Below are 14,079 nucleotides of genomic sequence, written 5' to 3'. Positions count from 1 at the left end.
TTCCAATCTGCCGCTGCTCCTGTAACCTGACGTCGGGTACATCCTTCCTGTGCCCTCCCAGAAAGGGATCCACATTTTTAATTACTGCCAGACAGGGCGCGACTTAAATTTTAATTTTCTACCACCCCGGTTTCGGTTTCCCGGTTGTGTTTGGCGGTTGTCGGTGTCTTGCAGAACAGGACGCACCACGGGCCCCGTCGGACTGTGGCCGCTCACCAGGTGGTGAAAGCAAGCCCGACCACCACGACTCCGTTATCTATTCAATTTGTATTTTAATGTTCATTTTCCTGTTTGAGTTTCGCTTTTCGCTAATTCGATACCACCACCATTCGGTTGGGCGAAAGGACGACACTCTCCCCGGCGAGTGAGCCACGAACTGGGCCACGGTTTGGTTTAGGCTCACCCACCGTGGCACACCTGCTGCCATGGCAAACGGCCATATTTTATGCAACCTGGCCGCAATGATTCTTCGTTAACGATCGTTCAAACTCGTAGCCCAACCAGCCCAACAGCTTGTGGGGCTCCGAAGAAATGCAGGGCTCCTTACGCAGCAGTGTACGTAATAAACCAGATTCAACTAGATTGGATACCCGGAAAACCCGGAAAACTCGGTTTCTGTTTCCACTTTTTACCAACGAGCAATCACTTTAAGGAACGACCTTCTACCTAATCAATGGAACGTGGGCAGCCTAGTGAGTGGTGAGCGTGTACACGAAAGCCAATTTGCTGCCCTTCAAAAAGGACCTTCCCGGAGATTACTTCCGGATGCGGCCTTCTGCGATGCGATGGCCTTCGAAAATATGCGAAACCCATGGCAGCACCATATTTATGGACGTCAAGCAAACGAAGAAGGTTATTCGAGTAGTTCCACTTGTACGGTAAGACACGTCTTAAATGTAAAATAATCGAGTGGAATCGAGTCCTCGAGATCGGCACGAAACACCCAATTACTTTACGGCCGTTAATGGACACCACCGTTTAATGCTGGATTGCTGATAATATTTATTCACAATTTTAGCTCGATTCCCGAGCCGCTCCAGGTCCAGGCCTCATGCAAGCGGCGAAGGATTTATTCAACAGGCTAATTGGACGACTTAGCTGGCATAGCTGTGATTACGACCCTCAATATAGTCGGTACATGTGCTCCCACACATCCCACAGTTCCCCGAGAGCCTCCCAACCCGCCCGAGCCCGAGTTCTCCTGGCGGTCGGGTTCCCCGGGAAACCGGCTGAGGCCAGAGTTTAAATCATCTGAAGCGAGGAGCACAGTCGAGGATATTTGCATAAATGTGAGCTGCACACGCCCGAAAGATGATGCTAAACTAAAATAATCGTGTTTTGATGTTGGAGCCTTTTAATCGAGAATGGGGGGAAGCCATTACCGTAAGGTACCCCGAGTCCCGACCCCGTGGTTTTGGGTTTTTAAACACGACTCTATTGCGAAACTTGTTGCACAGGTCGTTTAATAGTTTTTCGGGGAACTGGGTGTTTGAACTGGCGCTGCTGGGACTGCTGGGAAAAGTTGCCAAAAAAGGGACTCACCTTTAGATCACCCGTCCGGCTGTCCGGCCAAACATAAACGGCTAGATTAAATTGAGTAAAACGGATAACTAGCGTGTCATCTCGATCGTAGAATTTTCATAGAAAGGACCGCATTCCGGTCCCCCCCACCAGTGGAACCGGGAATCGATCTTCCCAATCAATCACCGACCGACCGCCGGCTGCGGGACGGATGGTAGAAAAGTTTTCTCATTAAACTCGCATCAACACAACGGTTCGCACACACTCACCCGCCAGAACCGCCCTCGGGCCGGGGTCCTGAAATTCGATGAAAGGCAAATAAGAGAACGCCGAAGGCCGAAGAACGCGGACAAAGTGTCAATCAGCAGGAGGCACTTTTCTAAGCAGACGACAGTTGCAGAACCACGCCAACGGCTCCGTAAGATGATACGTCTCCGATCGTGCAGGAGGCCGCGGAAGTGCCACAGGGAGGTGGACTGGCGGATGACCACGCTGTAATGTCAACGGAAGCTACAGAGAAAAACACACTGAAGCAGGAGCCAAATCAAAGCATTTCGTTGTAGCTCGACCTGCGCCGCTTTTTGTACCAATCTGTGGCAAACTAGTGAACCCCCCGCCCGGGGGGCGGTCAACCCACGGCCCGGCCGGAAATGGAAGAATAATGAGGGAATCGAAAAGAAGAAGGTGACGGAATCTGCTCTCTTTGTTTCCCTTTTTCTTCGCGCGGTGGCGGTTCATGTTTTCTTTTAATTAGGAAAGTTTTCGAAAGTAACATAAAAGAACGAACCGGGGTCGCCTGGGGTGGGAGGCGATGGTCAAGCGAGGCGCCAAGTCGATGAGTGCCCCCAAAATTAGTAACAACCCCGGCTAGCTAACGTTCCGAAGTGGATAGTCTTTGAATTGGCGGGTATTTCACTAAACGGTGTCACTAAACGAGAACGTACGGAAATCGTTCCGGCGAAAGTTTATCCATTTTCAAACACTCTGTTTGAGTCGTCTACTTGAATATCATGCAGTTCCTGTTCCGGGTCCGGCTGAACGCCACCGTGATTCGCTGGGCCTTAAAATATCTCCACGAATGTCTTCGGGACTTTTTCGGGATCTTGTTTTAGGCACCACATTTCAGGTAACAAACAATATTCCGATCCGAAAAACCCGACGTCGGCGTTGTCGGAACATCATCAAACGAACGCTCGGTGGTTGTTTACCGGCCAGAGACACTGCCGAAAGGTAGCGCACTTTTCGGGGATGGTAAATCAAATTTTTGCATATGCGATGAATCGGAATTTATCATTAGGTCCCGGCCAGCGGGCCGCCAACTCCACCGACGTCACATGTGCCTTTGAACGTTTGCCAAAGTGGTTGTTTTCAGAGTATCCACTTCTTTTGGCAGTGTTCGATTCGTGAGTGCATCAAGCGTTTCTCGGGAACCATTTCGGTTGATTTTTATTTCCATTTTTCTCAGTGGAAAAACAATCTGATTTTCTTGGTCCACTTTGAAGATTCCGCACAGGGCATTCTGCAGAACCGGAGCCGCCGAAGGCAGATCTTACAAAATACTCTGATTCGGGCAGTTTTTCTTGTGCACAATTCGTTCGCAATCAATGACGCTGATTCAATGGAAAAACAACTCAATCGGAACGAAAACAACACGATTGTAGCAATCACTGGCTGACCACTTCATAGAACCGTTCCCCAGCATAACATTAAATCATACATTCTACGGTTAGAAAAGGGAAACAGTTTCGCTTCACCTACTCATCTATTGGAGCTCACAAGCAATTTCCCAAAATCGATTTGCGTAATCGAATGCTGCGGTTCCGAACCGTCATCAGTCGCGATGCCGTATCTTCGAATATTCATTACACACCTTACTGTCTGCGATGAATCGGCTCCGCTTCCGCTGCTGCTGGTGCGAACTACCGTAAATCGCGGCGGATGAGGGTCGACAGATTGTTTCAATGGGTTGTCGCGTCAGGTCTCACGTCACGTCAGGTCACCACCTTCTCAAATCGGCAGCTACGAATCGTTTGACGGAAATCGAGGAACGGTACGGCGCCTGAACGCAGCTGCCATCGGTGGAACGACTTTGCATCGTTCCGATGGCGCTGCGCTGCGGTAACGCGCTTCAAAACCACCATCAGAAAACCGCATCTGAACCATTAACCGTCGAATGTTCTTGGGAAACCTTACACATCCTGCACAGCGCCTTCACATTGGCGCAGATTTATTCACCACCTCCAACCGGTTCCAACCGGTTTGAAATTGAGCGACTGCAGCGCAGTTTGAGGTTTCGCGCAAATCATAACGGATCGGATCAAGCACAATTCCTTCAAATTAACCGTCTAGGATCTTAAAACCACCATACAAAGTTGGCGGTTCGAGTTCGGGTTGCATAAGGCATCACGCTACGAGCAGTTTCTCCCGTGGAACAATTGAATTGACAATCGGATACAATGTATCCGATCCGTATCTGATGCCCGCATGCACCACGTAAAACTCCAAGGGTTTGCTCCATTTGCAGATATGCAGTTCTAGTCTCTTCCCAATTCCTAGAACACGATCCGAAATAGTGATTTGTGGTAAAGCAACAAGTGTTGGACCACCACGCTTCAACCAATGATTTTCAAAGACCATTTCCTTTTCCGGATATTGCTAAATCTTGCGCTAACCGCAGGGCAATCAGGGAGCGTAGCGATGGTTTGAGCAACGATTGGCGATTTTGCGATATTCGATGTAAGATTGTTAGCACACTCAAAAACACTACGCCTATGGAACTGTGATCGTTGATTAAAGTTCCAACTTAAGACGGGCAACAATATTTTTTTAATTTCAATGGGAACAGCAAATTGAAGCGCAAGCAAAAATGACAGCATATTTTTAACAGCGCCATAGAACATGCAATGGAATGGCCCGGACAAAAGTATTCTTTTACCTACTGGTGCATTCGAAAAGAGTCGAGCACTTCCAGCACATCGCGCACTCGTGCTTGACACTGCTCGAATATTGATAAAAAAAAATCGAATTAGGAACTTTAGGAAAAAGTTTGGTTGATTACAAATTATTACTTACTTTAATAGTGAAAATGGAGCGGCAAAACAATTTGTTTGTTCAAACCTTTCATAAACTTCTTTCTGATTTTTCCAATTATATAATAACAGAAAATTTTCATCTCAAGATTACTCATCCCTTTCAGTTATCTCGTAAACATATAGATGGCTTCAATAGCAGACAGTCGGTTTGTGTCGACAAAATGGAGCGCGTTCATGAATGGTCACCGTTCTAAGATTTTCAAAACGTTCCATGTAACGTCGTATGAACAAAAGATACGGTCTGGTTACCGAACCGTATTGAGCGTCAACATAGAACAGATCCCAAGAGACGGTTGCTGTCGTAGGATGAAAATTATCCAACATATTCATGAGCTCGTGGACCGCACTCATGCTCCCTTTGGAATGCTGACCACCCGCAGTTCGACCACTTCTTTCCCACTCCCTAGCATGGATGGCCACGAGCTTTCCAAACATTTCTCCTTCAATCAACATTTTGAATTTGATTTTCAATCGATATTTTCACTGTTCGTCTTTTCACCAGCGGAAGAACCTGTGGTCGTTGGGACATGAAATATAAATGAACGCCAAAACTTTGGCCAAGGATATGGACCTCGGTCTCAGGGCCGGAAAGACAACTTCCCGTGGTTGAATTTGGCCAGTGTTTGTTATTCCCAAATCAGAACACAATTTGCTTGTCTGGATATCAGCTTCGACCACCGAAGCAATCAGCCAAACAATGAGACTTAGCTGCGTTTTCAAAGGGCCAATAAGACCCAGGGACTCGCATAGGACTGTTCTCACTCACAAGCTGTGCCGTATTTCATGGGTCACATACCAAACGCGACGGAAGACTAGACTTTGCAGGTTAACATGTCTCTTGAAAGCTATCGATGTAAACCCCAAACCCTAACATTTACCACTGTCCCCCAAATTAGCATGACACGACCGAAGCTCCGGAGATGAAATTTGTCAATTTGTTCCAGTCAAATAATTCTTCTCTGCAAATGTGGCTGCGTGAGCTCTATTTCACGTAAGCAACGTTACATCTGGGGCCTATTGGGCCGAAAATGTCTGGCACACTCTCACTCTGCACTCTCAGACCTTAGCTTCGCGGACTTCCAGACTCATGAATGCCTACAACACACCAGGGATGCGGCCGATCAATTTTTATCCATCTTGCCCTAGTTACCTTCTTGCCGCCTTGCCGCTTTCGAGAGTGGAACCAAAACGAGCGTCCTACCATCTGGCAAACAAAGCCGACATTCCGACACTGGAAGCAACATCTGGTCGTAATGTGCGAGAACGCCCTTCAGGGACCTGCCCAATCCGAGGTCTAATACGTTTCGTTGTCGATCGGCAAAGCCAATCTTAAATTGACTAAACTCGATTCCTATTTTAACCACATCGGTGTCCTTTTTGTGATACTCGACAGAGGACATATCGTGGACGATAGTTGAGAAACTTTATTTCCCCAAAAATATGACCGACATGCATATAATAAATCCCATTTCGGATTACGACCTCGATTTCAAGCTGGTGTCTCGTATCGTTCAGACAACTTGATTAGTTTATGTCGTCGTTTCTCGATAAATTTTCTGCACAGGTGGTAATATTCAAAGATTGACTTTTCAGCACGTCGATCGTGAGTCACCGAATATAGCCTTTTTTGGCCACAGAGTTCATAAATCTTTAAAATAGCTCGTTAAAATCCCTCGATCGAGCGGCAAAACTTTGCTTCACTTCTTAATTAACCGTAGCTTCGCAGCTGCGGCGATTGAAATCTTCATTTAGCCACCCGGATCGGATGACTCATTTACACTACTCCCTCCAATGGCCGACATCGAAGCCGACTGGAAGGACGAACGGAAATGATAAATTTTTACAATTTATACCCAACTCATTTGGCGCTCCTGGCGACTCATCGTCCAGATGATCGCCTCTAGAATGGCACGGTGGAAAAGGTGAAAAAGTTTCCGTCCACTTTGCTGCACACCTGCCGCTGGTTGACCTAACTCTTGCCCGAGCTATCAGCCATCTCAAGTTGGCCTTGTCCACCGATTTCGGTATTTCATATCTTTCGCAGCTCTTCAGCACTTCAGCTTTATGTTCCGGTCTATCATAATCATCATCATCGTGATCGCTGTAACAGTGTTTTAAATTATCTTTTTAATGCTCTTGCCTGGGCAAGTTATGAAAGCGTCACCTCCCCGAGTGTAGCTGATGGCTATTAGCGAAAGCGATTGCTCAACTTTCCTATGCGGAGCGAGGAGTTTGCCACCCCGGAGATTATTGAGGCGGCGGTCAACATTAAAACATTCCATTCCACGGGGTGCTCCGAGTTCTTTGCGCGCGTTTTTACCTTGACGCACGGTTTTATGACGCAGATATTAATTATGATACGTGCCACTTTTTATGCAACGGCCGTACATTGCGGCCCCAGAAGGTGAGCAGTTAATGTACGACACAGAATTTAATAGATTCCAGGGCGCACGGTGTACTTTTAATTAAATCCAATTGACATCGTCTACACAATTGAAGCAAACTGTTGACTCCGTGTTTGGAACCATAAACCCTGCTTCCAGATTTTTAATGAGGCAGCATTACTCGTTCCTACCTCAACCACAAACCGGATACGGAACTGGTCGTAGCAAATTCTTGTGAAAAGGGTAACAAAATCTCGATTGCAAAGCTTTCTCGTATCTTAACTTTCGCTTCTCGCTTAAAGAGGGCCAGATGCGGATGAAGTACTCATATCGAAGCACCTGAAAGTGCTAATTGTGAAAAATTGTTAATATTATTATTATGGTTATTAAACGCGTAATTATCTGTGCTATACTCAACGACTCTTGACTCGATATGCTTAAGTTGGTTTCATCGCATTTTTATTTCACTCCCTCCATTCAAGCACCAGTGACTTTCGACCTTTTTTGGTTACTATCATGGTTGATGGAAACGCCCGCGTAGCCTCATATCGGAACGGATTTCCATTATCGTATCCCCCGGATAAGCCGTTGAAACCTTTTAGCTGTAGTGAATATTTCATCTTTGTTGTGAACCGGGTGCTATCAGCTTGCAGTGCTATTTGCAATATTTCCTTCGCATCATCGATCAGCACAAAATTAGTTTGGTTTATGAAAACTGTGGCTATTTATACCACAGTACTAGAGCACTAACTTTCAAATCGGCTCCCGAAGTTTCCATAATCCAATTTCAACTACAAGCAATTGATTTGAAGTTATCGTTATCCAATGGGTAGCACTTTCACCGCTATTATTTATCGATTGGGAACACAGAGAAGAGAACTACAGTTCCGACCGCAAACGTGCACAGCACATACCGTACATAGCCTTTGCTTCAAAAAGTGACAAACATACTTACACAACCCCGGCCTTGGCCGGCCATACTCAGCCTCGGCTCATTTAACTAAGTACCTTCCGTGTTTTCCTTCGGCTTCGGGTGGTCGTTGCCATCGAAGTGAGCCTGGGAAGTGAGAGCAAGTGTCAGAACGAGTCACAATGCGTGAATGATGAATGAAAGCACACGATCAGGATTAAGCAATAATCACAGCAAAACCGCTCGTTATCCTCATTAACGACGCTATAAATGTATTAAATTGTCTGTGCGCGCGGGTGTATGTGTGCGTGGTGTTTGTTCGGGCTCACTGCACACCAAACACACCACAGGACCGTACTGCTCTGGCTGGAAGACGCCAAGGTAGCCGAAGGATAATTTAATAACACTCTCCGTCTAATCCGTCTCACCCTCCGGTCCCTCACATCCGTGACATCCTGCGATCCCGAGAACCACATCCTTGGCCATCAACGTGCTCACCACCGAACCGGATGTTCCGGTCCCCGAGCAGAGCCGCCGGCTTGCCGGCCAATCAAAGAAAGAACTAGAGAACACATATTCAATTGCGTAACGGCATAATGGCCTATCGGAATCGCCTATCGGAGGCCACTTGAAGCAGGCAATAATATCATTAAAATCCATTGCAGAAATCAGAAGCTAAATTTATCGACCTTGCCGGGCCATATGCCCGGGTACCCATTGGCGATGCCCATTGGCTATTGGAGCTCTGTCTTCGAAGGCTTTTAATTAGAGGCCATTTATCAAAAAATTATCATTCCTCCGCCGCTACAAGACAAGCTTCACCGCCGTCGCCGCCGCCATAGCGCAAAAGCCCTCAATCTAATTGAAGACGAGAACCGGAACCGTTAAGAGAATTTATTTTCCCCTGGCCAACGTCTCCCGCCGCTCCTCCGTTTCTATCGCCATTCCCATATTGAATTGCCGGCACAAAACGCCCGGAAATGGCGGTCCACCTTACCCCAAAAAGCCCATCGTATTGGGTTCGGCGCAGGGCGCAGCAGCATCGGTACACCCGATAACCATCGCCATTCGGCCAGGTTAAAGGTGCTCCTTCAATGATATAATGAGCAAAATAATCGCTTCCCGATGGGTGAGTTTCATAATTGATGATTGGTTTTCTTTTGCCACTGTTCAGTAACCTAACCTACATCAGAAAAAAACGGGGCCAGAAAGTGGGGCAAAGCTAAGAAATGTGTTTCGGAAATAATAATTTGCCCATTCTAATGCAATCGAAATCGCTGAGACCAGCGATTGTTTTGGATTGCTTCGAACGGGGGAATTGTTGGTAAAACTGTAGCTCTCAGATATTTACTCCAGACGTGAATGCTTCCCTTTGCTTTAACGAAGCGTAACAGATATAGACATAATTCTGGCCGGCAATCCCAGCACAGCTGGCACAGTATATTCACAGAACCATTTCAACAAACAATCAACGTACTTTGCACCATTGCATCTGATGTCTGCAGAGCACTATTATTTATGACTAAAACGATAAGCACCATTTCATGCAAAATAAGGGAAACCTTAATAGGACGGCAGGACACCGACCCGTCCCACCCGTATGGCGTCATTAGAAGTTCCACAGAACAATAACGGACAATGGCGTCCACCACAAAGATCGAGCCTCCATAAACAATGGGCGATGTAACTAACCGAGTTTGCGGAAAGTGTGAAAGGAGTTGTAGTTATGCGCCCAACAGAAGCCCAAGCTTTAGTTGCATCCGAGTTCGAGGCAATGGTCCAGACTTTGCCACCGGTTTGCATATTACGTATTACGATGCAGGAAGGAATCGTCGTTCCATGTCTGAAAATACGTCACACCAGAATGCCTGCATAGATCTCGAAATTTGCTCAATATTGAGGCCAACGTTGGTAAAAACGAAGCCTGTTACCTGCACCTTCTTTTACTCTCTTTATTGTCCTGGCTCTGGCCAGGCATAACTAACGATATTTGCGTTTGTCTTTGCAGCAATGAATCGCAAATTCATCATCGTCCCGGTCTGTTTTCAGCGCTGGCCACTGACAAATCGCATCACACAGCCCACGACCAACCGACCGAGCGACCGGTCGGTTCGGGAAGTGTAAACATGTTTACATTTTTATTTCCCTTTAACGGGTCCGCTAAGTCCACCGACCGTCCCCAGCACGCCCTTATCACATCCACGAAACTCGCTCCTTTCGCTAGGAGCGCTAGGTGCAAATTTATTGGAGCTTACAGTCATAAAATACTCCCGCCCCGAGAGCTCCCCGCTCGGTACGGTCCAGTTTGGTTTGGCCAGCCATGCCAGAACTCACTCACACACACTGCACAGGGAACAACCTTCAACTACCACCAGGATTTACCCTATCATTTGTGGTATCCACCAGGCCGGTGGCCACGAACGCCCTGTTTGCTGCTTCCTGTGGAGCTATCATATGCATGATGTTGCTTCCCGGCTGAAGTCCATTGGCTGGCCCGTCGCATCAAAAGGGAAGCCCTTCCGGAGCGACAACAGGATCTCCAGGAGCCATAAACTAGCCACGCCACGCAATCATAAAAAGAAACGAAAAATAAATCCACCACCCAATAAACAATTTTTACTCGTTGCGGGACGACAGACAGAGAGAGAGAGAGAGAGAGAAAAAATCCTGAGCCCCGCAGGCACTGGTGTACCTTCCGAAAGGACACAACCCTGTCCGGCGAAAGCCTCGAAACATTTCACTGATGCGCTGTCAACACTTTTTTGCCACCCCAGCCCCCGGCGACCTGTCACACCCAGGATTCCGGCCCACAGTCGGGAAGTCGATCGGGTAAAGTCAAATGTATCTTGTCGTGGCCAAAAAAACAATCACACATTCGAATGGGGTCTACATGGAGGCGCCTGGTCAACCGTGTCATTCGCTTATCCGATCCCGCAAATGACTGTTCTGGCTGCTGACTCCGGCCTTTGGCAGGTGTTTTTATGTGACCATCGACCGATGTGTGTACCGCAGGCTAAAATCCATTATGGTCAGTCAGGCCGAGGCACGCTGGAATGGGCGGAGGGGGCATAACACATCAGAACGGGGGCTCCAACACAGGAGGCAATCATCACCCAGTGGTCAGTTTAGAATCGCTCGGTTCAATGGCTTCCGGTCGCGATCGGACAACCAGCGCCACCGTCCGTCTACACGCCTCATTTGGCCGCCGGCCATCACATAAGCAAGTGCCATTAGGTCCGTCTGATATGGCTCCGGAGGCCACAGCTCGGGCATCGAGAACAGAACACTGAAGCACTTGCCCGGTCCAGTAACCCGGTCCAAATCCTTGCAACGGATCCGCATTCAGCAATTTGAAAGCGTTTCTAATGGTCCGAAATATCGGACCAGAATCACTTTCGTACGTATTTCGCCTTAATAATCCCCGGCGTCCCCGTCCCCGTCCGAGGCGCAAGGCAATGGAGCAAGCGCTCAGCAAGTGGCACCTTACACTCTGCTGATACAAGCTAATATCTCGTGAAGAGATAACGATATAATCGCCACTTAAAATGCCGTAAGCCATCCCTCTGTCACACGTTGCCGTTACCCCCAAAACCGGGCAGCAATAAAATGGCCCCTACACCAAAGGGGCAGAAACGGAGGAAACCCATCACCGGAGGAAGCTGTAGCTTTCCGTTTTTCACTTAAACTCTCTCTCTCCCGGCCCCAATCTGTCTCCGCTCATCGCAGTGAATCTTAAGGAGGGGCAAAGTCTATAAAATTTGCTGGTCAAAGATCCTTCGCGAGGTCATAAAACAATATGTGTGACGCGCCCGTACACACTTTCGGAAAGTATTCCAATAGAAACACTGTTTACGGCGTTGTTTGCATTGCGCAGAGCTTTTGTCACAAACGTGCTGACTTCAATCTAAAGTTTTTCCGTCAAACAATTTCTGTGAGCAACGCAATAATGGCTGAAAATGGCGCCTCGCAATCTCACATCTCAGTTCTTGCGGTACGTTCGGCTGCATTCATTCATTCTTGTTTGGAATAAAGATTGAAAGGTCAAAGTGCGTTGCTCGAAATTGGGTTCAGCCATCAAACGGGAGCTTTTGGGACAGTAAACCTCAATTCTAGCATCGGTCCACCGGTCCATGTCAGTCTCGGAAAAGAAATCCCAAACTTGTGTTTCATCACGGCGTCTCGACATTCCGTTTTACTCGAGCCCAAACTCGAGTTTCTTCATCCGAGGACGGTCTTTCACGCATCTTGGCCACGTCGAGAACAGGGCACAATTCTCGCTCGGTGCGCTCGGTGAAATTTGTTTTATTAGCCCTTCGTCGTCGGCTACATCCAGCGTTTAGCGGTCTCTAATAGAATTATTTCCACTTCCGCGGACCGACCTTTTCAGGAATTCAGAGAACAGTCGAACGTCGCGTCGGTGAAGAGGCATAAATCACACACATGTGCCCATCACGACTCACGCTGGATCACGGGCCAAAAAATCAAAAGTCCATCATCCTTCGCCGCCTTTACAGAGCAATCACATTAAATCATAACTACCTGCCGCACAAAACATTCAGTGTCCAAAATCGAGAGTCTAGGGCATCGAGCCACGAATGCCTTTCGGAGCCTCTTCATTGACTCGGAAGGGCGCTCGATAGTTGCCCATCGGTTGAACTCCTTGTGACCCTCAGCGCTCTCGTCCTTCAAATAAATCAAACAGAAATCCACTTGTCATCGGTAAACTTTTTCCTGTGGCTAGCAATTTTCCGATGGCACCGGAGAACTGGGCCCGGTCTCCCCGGAAAGACCGTGTAAAGAGGGAAAGAGAACATCGACAAGTAATTTATTTCATAAGCCATCATATTGATTCGTCTCACTTTGTTTGATTGATATCGACAGGGTTTGGAACGTATCAGATTGTGTTGCTCCTGCCCTTACTTCTGACCGAGTTTGGACCTTAACTACAAACGAAACTTTTAAATGAATTATTACTTTCACTTTGACCTTCATTCTCTACAAACCACAAAAGCAGTACGTTTGGTGTGTGCAATGATGCAGTAATAACATAAATTTGGTTTTTAACAGCGTTAGAATTTAATAAAAAGATAACAAACAATAAATCAGCATGGGAAATAATCTATTGAAAGCAGCATAATTCACTTAAATCCTTTCATTTAGCCTCCAACAGCATCAGGAAGATCCATCGCTTTGGCTGCTTTTCTCCGGTCCGGTCCTGGTTTTCTTGCAAGAACCAAGGATAACTAACGAGGGGTGACGCAAAATTCCGGTCATGGCGGCACAGCCATCATCACCATCCTTCGTGGCGTGCGCGCTCGGTTGAGTTTTAAATGTGCATGCCTCCGTCGTAAAGGCACCGGTCCATTCGGCGGCCGTACACCCTACGGGAAAGCAAGTGAGACCCCTCAAGAGTAAGCAAGCATCGACAACGGAAGACCAAGACACGAGAGCGAACCACTTCAGTTTCCTTTCCACTCGGTTCCCTCCCAGAGCAAGCATTCCACGACGCACCATCGGGCTGTGTCATGAGAGGGACGGTTTTTTTTATTTACTTTTTAAGCTAACCAAACATCACACATTTCCCTAATTCTCCTCAGGATCCCTTTCAAGCGATGCATTCACGTTTATGCTCCGGAGCCAGCATGGCCTCCCCCCGGTCCGGTACTTGTACTGATTGCTTAAGCCAAAGTTACAATACTTGTACGACATGCATTTAGCTGCAGGCGGCCATCTTTTCACTTTTCAAGGACCCCCATTGATGCGCATCACCAACATTCGACCATATCTCTGCTTCTCCGCGCAGACCAACCCTGCTACTTCTGTATGCAGAAACCACAATGGCAAAGCAGAGACTCAACGGCCCGATGCCAAACAGGCAGACATATCGGGAGGGAAAAGCAACATTAAAATGCCCTGCCAGACAGAGATGCGTCTGCCGGGGAAGTGCATCGTTTGGAAACCTTTAATGTTCCCGCTTCAAACACCGTTTCTTTGATAACATATTTTTGCGGTGCTTCATGCTTGGACGTTGAGTGATTTAAAACTAAGAGAAGCTTTGAAACTTGTCCCAGGATTAACGGTTTTTAACGGGCATCAGTATGCAGAGGGTGAATTCAGAAGCAGTCCCGTCCAAATAGCTACTCTTTTCAATGAGCCAATATTGGGCAGAACG

The sequence above is a fragment of the Anopheles bellator genome, chromosome 2 (genome assembly GCF_943735745.2).
Source record: "Anopheles bellator chromosome 2, idAnoBellAS_SP24_06.2, whole genome shotgun sequence".
Lineage (NCBI taxonomy): Eukaryota > Metazoa > Arthropoda > Insecta > Diptera > Culicidae > Anopheles > Anopheles bellator.
This window is presented reverse-complemented; position numbering follows the sequence as displayed.